General features: G+C 46.3%; 1 long non-coding RNA gene across 1 annotated transcript; it reads right to left on the bottom strand.

Moving 5' to 3' along the window:
• Nucleotides 1–2060: 2060 nt before the first annotated feature.
• Nucleotides 2061–14113, bottom strand: LOC147359283 (uncharacterized). Its single transcript, XR_015140222.1, has 2 exons — nt 4399–14113; nt 2061–2582 (listed from the first exon to the last, which is right to left on the bottom strand). It is a non-coding gene; the product is annotated as an uncharacterized LOC147359283 (long non-coding RNA).
• Between the last annotated feature and the right edge of the window lie 373 nt (nt 14114–14486).

Raw genomic sequence — 14486 nt, forward strand, 5'->3', positions numbered from 1 at the left:
TTGCTAACGTGTGAGATGAGTGCAACTATGCGGTAGTTTGAGCATTCTTTGGCATTGCCTTTCTTTGGGATTGGAATGAAAACGGACTTTTTCCAGTCCTGTGGCCACTGCTGAGTTTTCCAAATTGGCTGGTATATTGAGTGAAGCACTTTCACAGCATCATCTTTCAGGATTTGAAATAGCTCAACTGGAATTCCATCACCTCCACTAGCTGTATTTGTAGTGATGCTTCCTAAGGCCCACTTGACTTCACATTCCAGGTAGTCTGGCTATAGGTGAGTGATCACACCATCGTGGTTATCTGGGTCATGAAGATCTTTTTTGTACAAGTCTGTGTATTCTTTCCACCTCTTCTTAATATCTTCTCCTTCTGTTAGATCTATACCATTTCTGTCCTTTATTACACCCATCTTTGCAAGATATGTTCCCTTGGTATCTCTAATTTCTTGAAGAGATCTCTAGTCTTTCCCATTCTATTGTTTTCCTCTATTTCTTTGCATTGATCACTGAGGAAGATTTTCTTATCTCTCCTTGCTAATCTTTGGAACTCTGCATTCAAATGGGTATATCTTTCCTTTTCTCCTTTGCTTTTCGCTTCTCTTCTTTTCACAGCTGTTTGTAAGGCCTCCTCAGACAGCCATTTTGCTTTTTTGCATTTCTTTTTCTTGGGAATGATCTTGATCACTGCCTCCTGTACAATGTCATGGACCTCTGTCCATAGTTCTTTAGGTACTCTGTCTATCAGATCTAATCCCTTGAATCTATTTGTCACTTCCACTGTATAATCATAAAGGATTTGATTAGGTCATACCTGAATGGTCTAGTGGTTTTCCCTGCTTTCTTCAATTTAAGTCTGAATTCGGCAATAAGGAGTTCATGATCTGAGCCACAGTCAGCTCCCGGTCTTGTTTTTGCTGACTGTATAGAGCTTCTCCATTTTGGCTGCAAAGAATATAATCAATCTGATTTCGGTGTTGACCATCTGGTGATGTCCATGTGTAGAGTCTTCTCTTGTGTTGTTGGAAGAGGGTGTTTGCTATGACCAGTGCGTTCTCTTGGCAAACTCTATTAGCCTTTGCCTTGCTTCATTCTGCACTCCAAGGCCAAATTTGCCTGTTACTCCAGGTATCTCTTGACTTCCTACTTTTGCATTCCAGTCTCCTATAATGAAAAGGACATCTTTTTTGGGTGTTAGTTCTAAGAATTCTTGTGGGTCTTCATAGAACAATTCAACTTCAGCTTCTTCAGCATTACTAGTTGGGTATAGACTTGGATTACTGTGATATTGAATGGCTTGCCTTGAAAATGAACAGAGATCATTTTTGAAACTGCACCCAAGTAATGCATTTCAGACTCTTTTGTTGTCTATGAGGGCTGCTCCATTTCTTCTAAGGGATTCTTGCCCACAATAGTAGATATAATGGTCATCTTAATTAAATTCACCCATTCAGTCCATTTTAGTTCGCTGATTCCTAGAATGTCGACATTCACTCTTTCCATCTCCTGTTTAATCACTTCTAATTTACCTTGATTCACGGACCTAACATTCCAGGTTCCTATGCAATATTTCTCTTTAAGCATTGAACTTTACTTCCATCACCAGTCACATCCATGATGGGGTGTTGTTTTCACTTTGGCTCCATCTCTTCATTCTTTCTGGAGTTATTTTTCCACTCTTCCCCAGTAGCATATTGGGTACATACCTACCTGGGGAGTTCATTTTTCAATGTCATATATTTTGCCTTTTCATACTGTTCATGGGGTTCTCCAGGCAAGAATACTTTAGTGGTTTGCCATTCCCTTCTCCAGTGGACCACGTTTTGTCAGAACTCTCCACCATGACCCATCCATCTTAGGTGACCCTACATGGCATGGCTCATAGTTTCATTGAGTTAGACAAAGCTGTGGTCCATGTGGTCAGTTTGATTAGTGTCATGCGAGTGTATGTTCCTCGATTCTTTGTCTCATCACAACAAAGATTTGGAGCGATAGACATTAAAGCCCTCAGTGTGTCACAGCTCTCAGGTCTTGGACAAACCGTGTTATAGCTCTTAGGCAAATCAGTGTTACAGCTCTATTTTATTTAGAAGATAGCAGGAGAGAGAGAGTGAGTGAGAAAGAGAGAGAGAGTGCTCGCACGTGGGAGAGAGAGAGTCCGTCAGAAAGCACTTTGGCTCCTCCTTTTATATGTTTTTTCCTCCACCTGGGCCTGCCCTATGCAAATTGGGCTTAGCCAGGAGTGTTGTTTGTTCTGCCTGAAGTCTTCACTCTGGTCCTCGGGCCTTCCTTTGACCTTCTTGTCTTTTAGCCACCGCCATTTTGGACTCCTTTTCCCTATTCTACCTACCTAACATTCCCCCCTCAAGAGATGGGAGGCCCAATTCTTTGGGAATAGGGGCGTCGAGGTCCTTCTGGCTACTTCCTGCTGAACTGGGATGGCGAGGGGTATTGGGCCTCCCCCTTTTGCTAGTCTCAATCCTCAGAGTCCTTATAGTGGTGTCCAAGGGTGTGTGACAATTTCCTTGGTCGGCTGTAGTTTTATATCTTTGTTGAACCGGCACTGCATGTTGTAGCTGGTTGACCTGGGCAGAGACAAAACAGGTTAGATAATTGACAGTACATGGAATAATCATAAGCATCATCAATGTAGCATAACAAGGACTAGAAGGGACATTGGTCAATTTTAAATTCACATGGCCAGGATGGCTCAAGTCCCTCCTTGTTCAGGAATCAGAAGATCTATTTCCTGTCTGTCTTGGAGTACAGTCTCTGTCAAGCTGTGTTGGCTCCTTAGAGTTATCCTGAGAAATCTTATCCCCAGAAACCAGATTTTTGGGGTGTTCATTAGAATGGCACTCATTGGTAGTTCTGAATAGGTATCTGAGATCTCCCAGGGGCTCACAGGTATATCGAGTGTCCTCTTCTGTTTTCTTCCACAGCTTGACTCGTGAGTAGTGAATCCAGGAGTCATGTCCTGGTACCTTGACTGCTCTGGGGGTAGAAAGTATTACAGGGTAGGGGCCCTTCCATGTGGGCTGGAGTTGAGCCTTTGGGGACCCATTTTTCCAGACTTTAATTAGGACTTGAGTCCCTGGAGCATATCGTGGTGACTCTTTAGAATCTTTTGGGTCCTGGTTCATACCCCACAAGCGTATATCCTTTGGAATTGCCCAATGGCCATGGTATAAGACTGGAGGGTCTGAACCTCTGGATCTAGGAAGAGGTCATTGACATAAACAAAAGGTCTCCCATATAGCATCTCATAAGGACTAAGACCAACCTGTTCCTTAGGGGCAATGCAGGTGCGGAGGAGAGCTCTTGGTAAAGCCTCCTTCCATCCCAGGGAGGTCTCCTGGGTTATCTTTTTATTGCTGATTTTAATAATTGATTGGCTCTTTCTACTTTTCCTGAAGATTGAGGCCTCCAGGCACAATGGAGATAATAAGTAATGCCCAGTGCTTTCGGGACCCCTTGGGTGACCTTAGAAGTAAATGATGTCCCATTGTCACTTTGTAATGACCTGGCCAGACCAAATCTTGGAATGATTTCATGGAGCAGTTTTTTTTACCACCTCCTCAGCCTTCTCAGTCCAGGTGGGAAAGCCTTCAATCCATCCTGTGAATGTATCTATCATAACTAATAAGTATTTATACCCATGAGAAACTGGCATCTGGGTGAAGTCCATCTGCCAGTCCTCTCCTGGGTAGGCTCCACGCCGTTGGACGGGCTGGGCCAGCTGGGGTCTTCGAGCTCCTTGGGGGTTGTTTCATTGGCAAGTGGGACAAGAGGAGACCACCTGTCTTATAGTTGTTTGGAGGCCTGTTCCTCTGAAGGACCTTTCTAGTAATCTTTGGAGGGCCTTTTCTCCTAAATGAGTAGTGGCACATAAGGAGTTAACCAGCTTCCATTGGAGGTTCCCAGGCAGAAAAAGGAGCCCCTCCCTTTGGAACCACCCCATATGATCTTCTTGAAAGCCCTCACTCTTAGCTTTAAGAGTCTCACCTTCAGTATATGAAGGAGTTTCTGGCAAATTAGTCTGTGGAACTAAGGTGGCAATCCCTATTATGTTATGGTTCTGTAATGCTGCTCTCTTAGCTGCCTGATCAGCTGCTTGGTTCCCTTGTGCCACTTCCGTGTTCCCTTTTTGGTGTCCTTTACAGTGGGAGACTGAAACCTCAGTAGGCAGATGGACTGCCTCCAAGAGTCAAAGAATCTGATCACCGTATTTGACTGGGGACCCTCGGGTGGTCAAGTGGCCCCTTTCTTTCCAAACAGCCGCATGTGCATGTAGCACCAGAAAGGCATACTTGGAGTCAGTGTAAATGGCTATTCTTTTTCCTTTTCCCAGCTCTACAGCTCGAGTCAGGGCTATGAGCTCAGCTAATTGGGCTGAAGCACCTGGTGGCAGAGGCTTAGCCTCTATGGTCTCAAAATTGGAGACTACTGCATACCCGGCTCTTCTTTTTCCATCCAAGACAAAGCTGCTTCCATCAGTGTACCAGATTTCCTCAGGATTGGTCAGAGGATCTTCTGACAATCCCTCTCGGGGTTTTGTCCAGTGGTCCAAGGATTCTAGACAAGAGTGAAAGGGGAGGGAGCCCTCGGGGGTAGGTAGGAGGGTGGCTGGGTTAAGAACCTCACAAGGGGATATAGTGAGGCCTGGATTTTCCATCAGCATTACTTGATATCTGAGGATTCTTTGATCAGACATCCATAAATGGCCTCTCCCATTTAGGAGTTGTTTTACTTGGTGGCTGGTAAAAATAGTTTGCTTCCAAAGAGAGTTTTAAAGCATCTTCTATCATGACTGCAATAGCTGCAAGATTTCAAAGGCAGGGGGGCCAACCTTGGGTAGTTGGATTGAGCCTCTTGGATAAGTAAGCTACAGGCTAGGGCTCAGATCCCAACCTTTGAGTTAACACTCCCAAGGCTATTCCCTCTCTTTCATGGACATAAAGTTGGAATGCTTTTTATGGGTCTGGCAACCTCAAGGCAGGTGCCTGAGTTAAGGCCTGTTTTAGTGTAGCCTCTGCCTTCTTTTGAGGAGTTCCCCACATCAGTGGGATTGAATCCTCTCATCCCTTTAAGCTTTCATATAAGGGCTGGGCAATTAGACCATAATTGGGTATCCAGATTCTACAATAACCAGTTAGCCCCAGGAAAGCTCGCAATTGTTTTTGAGTCGTGGGGGAGGGCAACTGGAGGATTCCTTGTACCTGATCAGAGGACAGCCTCCTGGGCCCGTGTGTAATCTGAACTCCCAGGTAAGTGACCTTTGTCTCGACCATCTGTGCCTTAGCACGGGAGACTTTATATCCCCTTTCTGCCAAGAAGTTTAGAACCTGAATTGCATGTTGTTGGGCACTTTTCTCATCTGGAGAGCAGGTTAGTAGGTCATCTACGTATTGTAATATTTTCCCATTAGGTCCCAGGTCCAGATCTAGGAGATCCTGGCTAAGGGCCTGTCCAAACAGGTGGGGGCTATCTCTGAACCCCTGAGATAATACTGTCCAAGTCATCTGTTGGTGTTTTTCTCCTGGGGCCTCCCACTCAAAGGCAAAAAGGTATTGGGATTCTTTAGCCAGTGGTATGCAAAAAAATGCATCTTTGAGATCCAAGACGTAAACCACTTGGCACTGGGTGGGATTTCTCCCAAGATTACATAGGGATTGGGTACTGTGGGATGGAGGGGGACTACAGCTTCATTTATGATCTAGAGATCTTGAACCATTCACCAGGTTCCGTCTTTTTTCTTTACTGAGAGGATTAGGGTGTTACATGGCGAACTGGTGGGGACCAATAGTCCACAAGCAAGGAATTTATTTATTAAAGGCTGTAGTCCCTCCCGAGCCTCTCTTTTGAGAGGGTATCGTTTCCGGTTAGGAAACCGAGTGGGATCTAGGAGGACAATGATGACCGGTTCAGCTTGGTGGGCTCGTCCAGGGATCCCCTGGTCCCACACCTGGGGGTTAATTTTGTCTTCCCACAGTTTTTGGTCCTTCTCTATTGAAGGTGTAATGGGTTCTTCAGTAGTAATCAGGAGCTGTAGAGCTCTAGGGGCTGAAAAACTTCCCATCACAAGGGTGGTCCCCAGTTTAGTGAGTATATCTCTCCCCAATAAGGGGGTAGGACACTCAGGGACGACCAGAAACTGGTGGGAAAATATTTGTCCATCCCAGCAACAAAGAAGTGCTCGGGTGAATCTTTTAGTAGTTGCTTTTCCTGTAGCACCCAAAATGGTACAGGTTTGGGAGGAGAAGGCTCCGGAGTAGGAGATCAAGACAGAGTAGGTAGCCCCTGTGTCAACCAAGAAATTCTCGGACCTACCTGCCACATCCAGTTGCACCCTTGGCTCCAGCCCCGTGATGGTTATCCATGACAGGCGGGCTGGCTGGAGCGGGCCACTTCAGTCCTCTTGAACCATTGTGAGGATAGGCTTGGCGCTTGACCTTGAGGCTCTTGGGTCCCAAGGGCAGAGTGCCGCCCAATGTCCCAGTTGATGGCATTTGTAGCAAGCCGTTCTAGGAGACTTGTCACGGTTTGGACTCTCTTTGGCCCAATGCCCCGCCTGTTTACAGATCAGGCATTTGTCTGGTGCCTTGTCCTTCAAGGACTTGGGGTTTGCCATAGGGCTTCTCTGGAGGGCGGCCAGCATCTGGGCATGCCTTGTCTCTTTCTTTCTCGCCTTCTCCTGGGCCTTGGCCTCCTTCTCCTGTTCTCTGTTATAAAAGGTATTGGTGGCTGTCTGGACCATTTCATCTAAAGAGGCAGCAGGGTCCTGCTGTTGTAGCTGCTGTAACTTAATTCTGATATCTGATGCACATTGGGACAGGAATTTGTCCTTTAAAATCACCCATCCCTCATAAGAGTCTAAGTCCAGGTTGGTAAACTTTTGGAGTGCTTCTTTTAGCCTCTCCAGAAAGGCAATGGGGTTCTCATTGGGCTCCTGAGTTATTGCTGAGACTGGGTACAGTCCCACAAATAATAGGCTTCTTTATGTTTCCATGGGTGGACTTCCTTAGGGGTGATTCTTTCTGAAGCTTATCCTACCCAGAACTGTTGCAACCTGAGAGCCAGGCGTCCCCAGGTCAGGGTGCAGATCCCCAGGCAGGTCGAGGCATGACGGCCTCCTGAGAATTGGGTCCCTGGGCAGGTTGAGGTGTGACGACCTCCTGGGACCCCTGGGACTGGAGTTTGGGCATCCCTAAGATCTCCAGTGTGACCAGTGCTGGGTACAATTAAAAGGTTTGTAACTCATTGCTAGTTTGCCCACTGTGGACGGGAATAGATATGATGTAAGTTCATCCTACCTAGTACTGTTGCAACCTGAGAGCCAGGCGTCCCTGGGTCAGGGTGCAGATCCCCAGGCAGCCTGAGGCGTGACAGCTTCCTAGAGATCGAATCCCCGGGCAGGTCAAGGCATGACGGCCTCCCAAGAATTGGGTCCCTGGGCAGGTAGAGGCATGATGACCTCCTGGGACCCCGGGACTAGAGGATCCCCAAGCAGGTTGAGGTGTGACAACCTTTTGAAGACCAATCCCTAGGCAGGTCAAGGCGTGATGACCTCCTGGGACTCCCCGGACTGGAGTTTGGGCATCCCCAAGATCTCTAGTGTGACCAGTATTGGGTAGGATTAGGGGGTTGGATATTATAGAGTATTTCCCTCCCAAGGCCAGCTATTTTCTGGTTGTCTCTCCAGAAGATTGTACAGGCAATTGTGGGTCTGGATGGGGCTCAGGAAAAGAGCATGAAACAGGAGGGAAGGGGGCAGAGCACAACCTTTGAAAGAATGACATAGCACAATGGTATAATGTAAACCAATTAAAATCAATTGGGTCCAAGATGATTCAAGTAAACCTTAATCCCCAGTCTATAAGCCAACAGACACACCCAGAGGTGGCAGGACAGCTCCAAGGCACAAGGTCAGAAGAGGGAGGAGTGGGTGGTTCCCCAATGGCTGGGATGATCCTCTCACTCATTAGCATATGAATTCCACCCCCTCATAAAACCTATCCGGGCCTAATACCATGGCCCCAGCACACCCTGACCAGTGGCTTCTCTCTGGATCCTAACAAATCCACCTCTTATCGCTTTGTCTCTCAATGAATTTTTGCAATGAGACATCAGAGCCTGAGTTTCATTAGTTTTGGTGGGGCTTGAGTCCCGGGAGAGAGCTGAAGGACAGGAGGGAAAAGCAGTGGGGAAAACGTGCCAAGGAATCACCTTCATAGCCCGCCAGAAAATTTGCTAAATATCTGACCGGTGCTCACAGTTTCATTGGTCTGATCTTTGGCACAGAGAAGAGAAAGGACAGAAGAACTCCCACTGGCTTGTGTAACAGCTACTGGGGCTCAGCAGATAGCGCCTCTGGGACATGCTGAGGAGTAGCCTCTCCAGAGTCCCTCAGTTGTGCCCCTGCCACCCGCCTGTTCGCGGGAGGTTCGAGGAAACAAGAAACAAGAGATTGTAAAGGTCCCTCCAGCCATAGGAGCGAGGACCTCTTACCTTAACCGGAGGTCTTCTGGAATCTGAGACTGGGCCACGTGAGCTTTCTGCTGAGTTCATTTTTCGCTGTCCCGTTTTCCAGCATGATGGGCCTTCCCCTGCGTTGGGTTTCTTTGCCTTCTGCTTCTAGCACGGGAGCTTCACTGAGTTGGGCTCCTGCTGTGCTTGGCCTCTTCCGTGCGGAGGTTGTTTCAGCCAGGTTAAATCCGAGTCACAGCACCATAGATGTCATGCGAGTGTATGTTCCTCGGTTCTTTGTCTCATCACAACAAAGATTTGCAGTGACGGACATTAAAGCCCTCAGCGTGTCACAGCTCTCGGGTCTTGGACAAATCGTGTTATAGTTCTTGGGAAAATCAGTGTTCAGTCAGTTCAGTTCAGTTCAGTTGCTCAGTTGTGTCCGACTCTTTGCGACCCCATGAATCGCAGCACGCCAGACCTCCCTGTCCATCACCAACTCCCAGAGTTCACTCAGACTTAACGTCCATCGAGTCAGTGATGCCATCCAGCCATCTCATCCTCTGTCGTCCCCTTCTCCTTCTGCCCCCAATCCCTCCCAGCATCAGAGTCTTTTCCAATGAGTCAACTCTTCCCATGAGGTGGCCAAAGTACTGGAGTTTCAGCTTTAGCATCATTCCTTCCAAAAAAATCCCAGGGCTGATCTCCTTCAGGATGGACTGGTTGGATCTCCTTGCAGTCCAAGGGACTCTCAAGAGTCTTCTCCAACACCACAGTTCAAAAGCATCAATTCTTTGGCGATCAGCCTTCTTCACAGTCCAACTCTCACATCCATACATGACCACTGGAAAAACCATAGCCTTGACTAGCCAGATCTTTATTGGCAAAGTAATGTCTCTGCTTTTCAATATGCTATCTAGGCTGGACATAACTTTCCTTCCAAGGAGTAAGCGTCTTTTAATTTCATGGCTGCAGTCACCATCTGCAGTGATTTTGGAGCCCCCAAAAATAAAGTCTGACACTGTTTCCACTGTTTCCCCATCTATTTCCCATGAAGTGATGGGACCAGATGCCATGATCTTCGTTTTCTGAATCAGTGTTACAACTCTATTTTATTTAGAAGATAGCAGGAGAGAGAGAGTGAGTGAGAGAGAGAGAGCGCACACACACAGGAGAAAGAGAGTCCATCAGAAAGCACTTTGGCTCCTCCTTTTATATATTTTTTCCTCCACCTGGGCCTGCCCTATGAAAATTGGGCTTAGCCAGGAGTGCTGTTTGTTCTGCCTGAAGTCTTCACTCTGGTCCTCGGGCCTTCCTTTGACCTTCCTTGTCTTTTAGCCACTGCTATTTTGGACTCCTTTTGCCTATTCCACCTACCTAACAAAAGTGAAAAGTGAGAGTGAAAGTCGCTCAGTCCTGTCTGGTTCTTTGTGACCCCATGGACTATATATAGTCCATGGAATTCTCCATGCCAGAATACTGGAGTGAATAGTTTTGCCCTTCTTCAGGTGATCTGCCCAACCCAGGGATTGAACCCAGATCTCCCACATTGCAGGCAAATTCTTTACCAGCTGAGCCACCATGGAAGCCCAATAATACTGGAGTGGATAGTCTATACCTTTTCCAGTGGGTCTTCCTGACCCAGGAATCAAACGGGGGTCTCCTGCATTGCAGGTAGATTCTTTACCGACTGAGTTATCAGGGAAGCCCCAACTATGCTGGAGGTAATGAAAATAATGGACCTCCTTCAAAAGGCCTGATGCAGGCACTGCCGTACTCAGTGCCCTGACCCTGCATCAGGCCACTGCTGACCCACACCTCTGACGAACACCCCTGGACACTCATAGGCAAGTCTAGGTCAGTCTCTTGTGGAGTTACTGCTCCTTTCTCCTGGGTCCTGGTGCACACAGGTTTTGTTTGTGCCCTCCAATAGTCTGGTTCCCCAGTCCTGTGTAAGTTCTGTAATCAAATCCCACTGGCCTCCAAAGTCAAATTCCCCAGGGGTTCTCAGTCCCTTTGCCAAATCCCCAGGTTGGGAAATCTGTTGTGGGTCCTAGAACTTTATAAACAGTGAAGGAATTTCTTTGGTATAATTGTTCTGAAGTTTATGGGTGGGTCGTCTGCTCAGCGGCTCTATGGTCGGGTTAAAGGTGACCTCCTCCAAGATGGCTTATGCCACAGGCTATGTGACCAGGTCTCCTGCACTCAGAGCTTCTGCCCCAGTTGCAGGCCACTGCAGATCAGTACCTCCACAGGAGACACTCAAACACAGTTCTGGCTCAGTCTTTTTTGGGTCTCTTGGTCCTGGTGTGCACAAAGTTTTGTTTGAGCCCTCTGAGCATCTCTGATGCATATGAGGTTTGATTCTAAAAAGTGAAAATCTCTCAGTCATGTCCAACTCTTTGCGACCCCATGGACTCTATAGTCTGAATTCTTCAGGCCAGAATACTGGACTGGGTAACTGTTTCCTTCTCCAGTAGATCGTTCCAACCCAAGGATCGACCCCAGGTCTCCCGCACAGCAGGCAGATTCTTTACCAGCTGAGCCACAAGGAAAGCCCAAAGAAAGCCCACACACACAGTAATTGTTATGATCCCGAGTTTTAAATATTAATTTAAGTCAGACCTAAGATTCTAAAGGGCTTCCCTGGTGACTCAGATGGTAAAGAATACGCCTACAATGCGGGAGATCCCTGGTGGCGAAGATCCCCTGGAAGAGGAAATGAAAGCCCTCTCTATTATTCTACAATTCCATGGACAAAGGAGCCTGATGGGCTACTGTCCGTGGCGTTGCAACAAGCTGGACACGACTGAGCAACTATCACGTAGATACATACAAGACTCTAAAATGGGGATTGGCAAGCATTTTTCTGTAAAGGGCCAGACAGTAAATATTTGAGGCTTTGCAAGCCATGTGGTGTCTGTCCCAAATACCCTGTTCTTCTACTGTAGCCTGAAAGCAGCCACAGATAATAAGTGTGGCTGTGCTCTAATAAATCTTTACCTATAGGTGGTAGCTGGATTTAGGACGTAGATCATAGCTTGCCAATCTTTGCTCTAAAAAAGGAATTGTTTCTCCCTGCTTATATTGTACAGATAGATCTCCATATGGAAACATTGAGGAATTTAGCATCATTTCATATTCTCTTTCATAATATTGGAAACATTTTGCACATCTCTTTCATTCATCATTATACACCTCATGCCCAGCACTGGGGTCTTTCATTTAACAGGGACTCAAAGTTTATTTTGAGAGTCTTTTGGACAACAAGGGAATCAAACCAGTTGATCCTACAGGAAATCAACCCCAAATATTCATTACAAGGACTGGTACTGAAAAGCTCCAATACTTTGGCCACTTGATGAGAAGAGGTGCCTCATTGGGAAAAAAAAAAAAAACCCTGATGCTGGGAAAGATTGAAGGCAAAAGGAGAAGGGGATGACAGAGGATAAGATGATTAGATAGAATCACCAACTCAATGGACATACATTTGAGCAAACTCTGGGAGATGGTGAAGGACAGAGGAGCCTGGCATGCTGCAGTCCATCAGGTTGCAGAGTCAGACACGACTTAGTGACTAAATAAAAGAAAATAACAGCAACAAAGATTTATTGAATGAATAGCAAATGAGTGAAGCCTGAGTTTTCCTAGCATGCCAGTCTCTGCGGAGTATGCACAATGCCTTGTCCAGCTCCAATGCACTTCAAATTGCTTAGCTGAAATAACTCAAGTTCAATATACCAAAGCACTGGCAACTCTTATATTGTGGGGCTCTCATCTCTCCTTCTCTACAGGAAAATAAAAAGAGCTGTACTTCTGGTATGGATCAATATAGTTATTATACCTTTCTTTAAAAAGAGAAAAAGATATTTATAGCTATATGTGTATCCATATTAATTCCATATCAATCAGTCAGTTTGCTCATTGATAGCAATAGGGAAATGGGAAGCAATAGGGACTGGGTGGCAGCACTTTCCTGCCAGAAGCCAGGGGGTTGTAGCTAAAAGGGCTTGACCTGGAGGGAATTGTGGAGATGCTTAATAGAACATGGCACCCCTAGAGGCAAAGTAGATGAATAACTAATGGGGATACTGCTTAATCAATACAATCAAAAGACAAGAATGTATGAGCAGCAGGCTAAGGGTCATCATGCCAATAGAAATTCATGATCCTTTGCCCAGATCTCAAACTTCAGGCAGTTTTCAAACCCGGAAAACAGTGGCTAAAGAGGTTACCAAGTCCACAAGAGGAAGAATCTTAAAATGCCATGGGGAAAATACAGTGTGTTTACCTCCTCCATTTTCCTCAAAAGAGATAAACTGTAATTCAGCTGAGAAAATAAATTCTGGGAAAAGAGGGATATCCAAACATTATAAGGGTAGTGGATCTGAATTAACATTGACTCACAGAGTTCCAAAGCAGCATGTTAGAGAGGAGATGTACTAAAGCCAGGTAATAATCAACATTCTGGTTCTCAGTGTATCCAGTAAGTCTGTGGACCCAACCAGTGATGACCTCCCCTGTCCTTAACTATATAACTGGGACTGATATAGGTGGCCATTGGAGTAGCCTCCATCTTGAATTCTTCCCATTCCAACCAAATGAGCTATCGTAGTGAGAAGGCGATATGGAATCTTTTGAAACTGTACTTCTACATTCCGTTCTCCTCTCTATCCCAGCCCCTGGTCAATCCTGGCGAAGATGGTGAATCTAACAATACTGCATTTGGAAGTGGTGATGAAGAGGAATGGTAGAAATTAATGCTACTCTAAACAATATTGAGAATGCAGGGGACAGAGGTTCATATCATAGCTCCATTTAATTCACCAGTCTGGTCCCTGTAGAAACCAATGAATTAGAGAATGACTGTAGGCCACAGCCAGCTCAAATAATAGCCCCGATTGCGGCTGCTGCGCTATGTGTTACTTTTGCAAGAGCAGATGAATATGGCCTCAGGTACACAGTATCCATGTGATTTGGCACTTTTTTTTCTCCCAATCTGGAAAGATCAGAAACTGCTTGCATTTACATGAAACGGTTGACTATATACATGTACAGGTCTGTTTGAGGCTTCATTATCTTCTATTCTCTGTCATAATACACATTCAGATAAGATCTGGGTTGTCTGGACATCCTACACAACATTGCATTGATCAGGAGGGTGAGCAAGAAGTGGCTCGCATGCTGGAGGCACTGGTAAGACACAGGCATGGCAAAGCATGAGTGTTAAAGTGGGTGACAACTAGGAAACTTCTAGGGTTATAAAGTGTTTAGTGATCCGGGTGGGTCAAGGGAAGGTGAAGACATCTCTAAGACAATTTGCTACATCTTACCTTTCTACTTGAAAGAAGGAAACAGACTCCACATCCATAAACATGTTCCAGCCCATATACTGGGTGACAAGTGAATATCTCTGCCCTGAGTGAGGCCTGAAGCAGGAAGTCAGGGCTGCAATACAAGTAGCTCTGCTACTTGGGTCAGATGATCTGGTAAACTCTATGCTGTTGGAGGTGTTAGTGTTGGGAAAAGACCCAGCGTAACACATAGGTAAAGCAGGGTAGGAGCTACACAACACAGACCTCCGACACTGGGGAACAAGGCCACGCCATCTGCAATGGGAACTTATATGCTTTTTGCAAAGAGTTCTTGTTGTGTTACAGGGACTGAGCATAGACGGAATTCTTGATTAGAGGATGCCAAGTAACCATGTGTCTGGAACTGTCCATTATGAGCTGGATTCTGTCAGACCCACAGAGTCATAAACTCAGGCAGCCCCAGCAGCAGGCCCAAGTAAAATCAAAGTTGTGCATCTGGGATCAAGGCTGGGTAAGACCAGGAGATGTGAGGTAACTGTGAGCAGGTAGCCCAGACCATGTCCCCACTGCTTGAGTACCCACCCCCTCAGATCATTCCTAGGACTATGGGTGGGTCCTAGTGATCAGCCGAAGGAGTAGAAGAAGCCTGGACATGAGTTGTGGAGAGGTCAGCTCAGTGTATGGATGTGGGTTGAATGAGCAGTGGTT

Source organism: Bos grunniens, chromosome 14 (genome assembly GCF_055505025.1).
Source record: "Bos grunniens cultivar Pamir isolate PY7600 chromosome 14, Bosgru_T2T1.0, whole genome shotgun sequence".
NCBI lineage: Eukaryota > Metazoa > Chordata > Mammalia > Artiodactyla > Bovidae > Bos > Bos grunniens.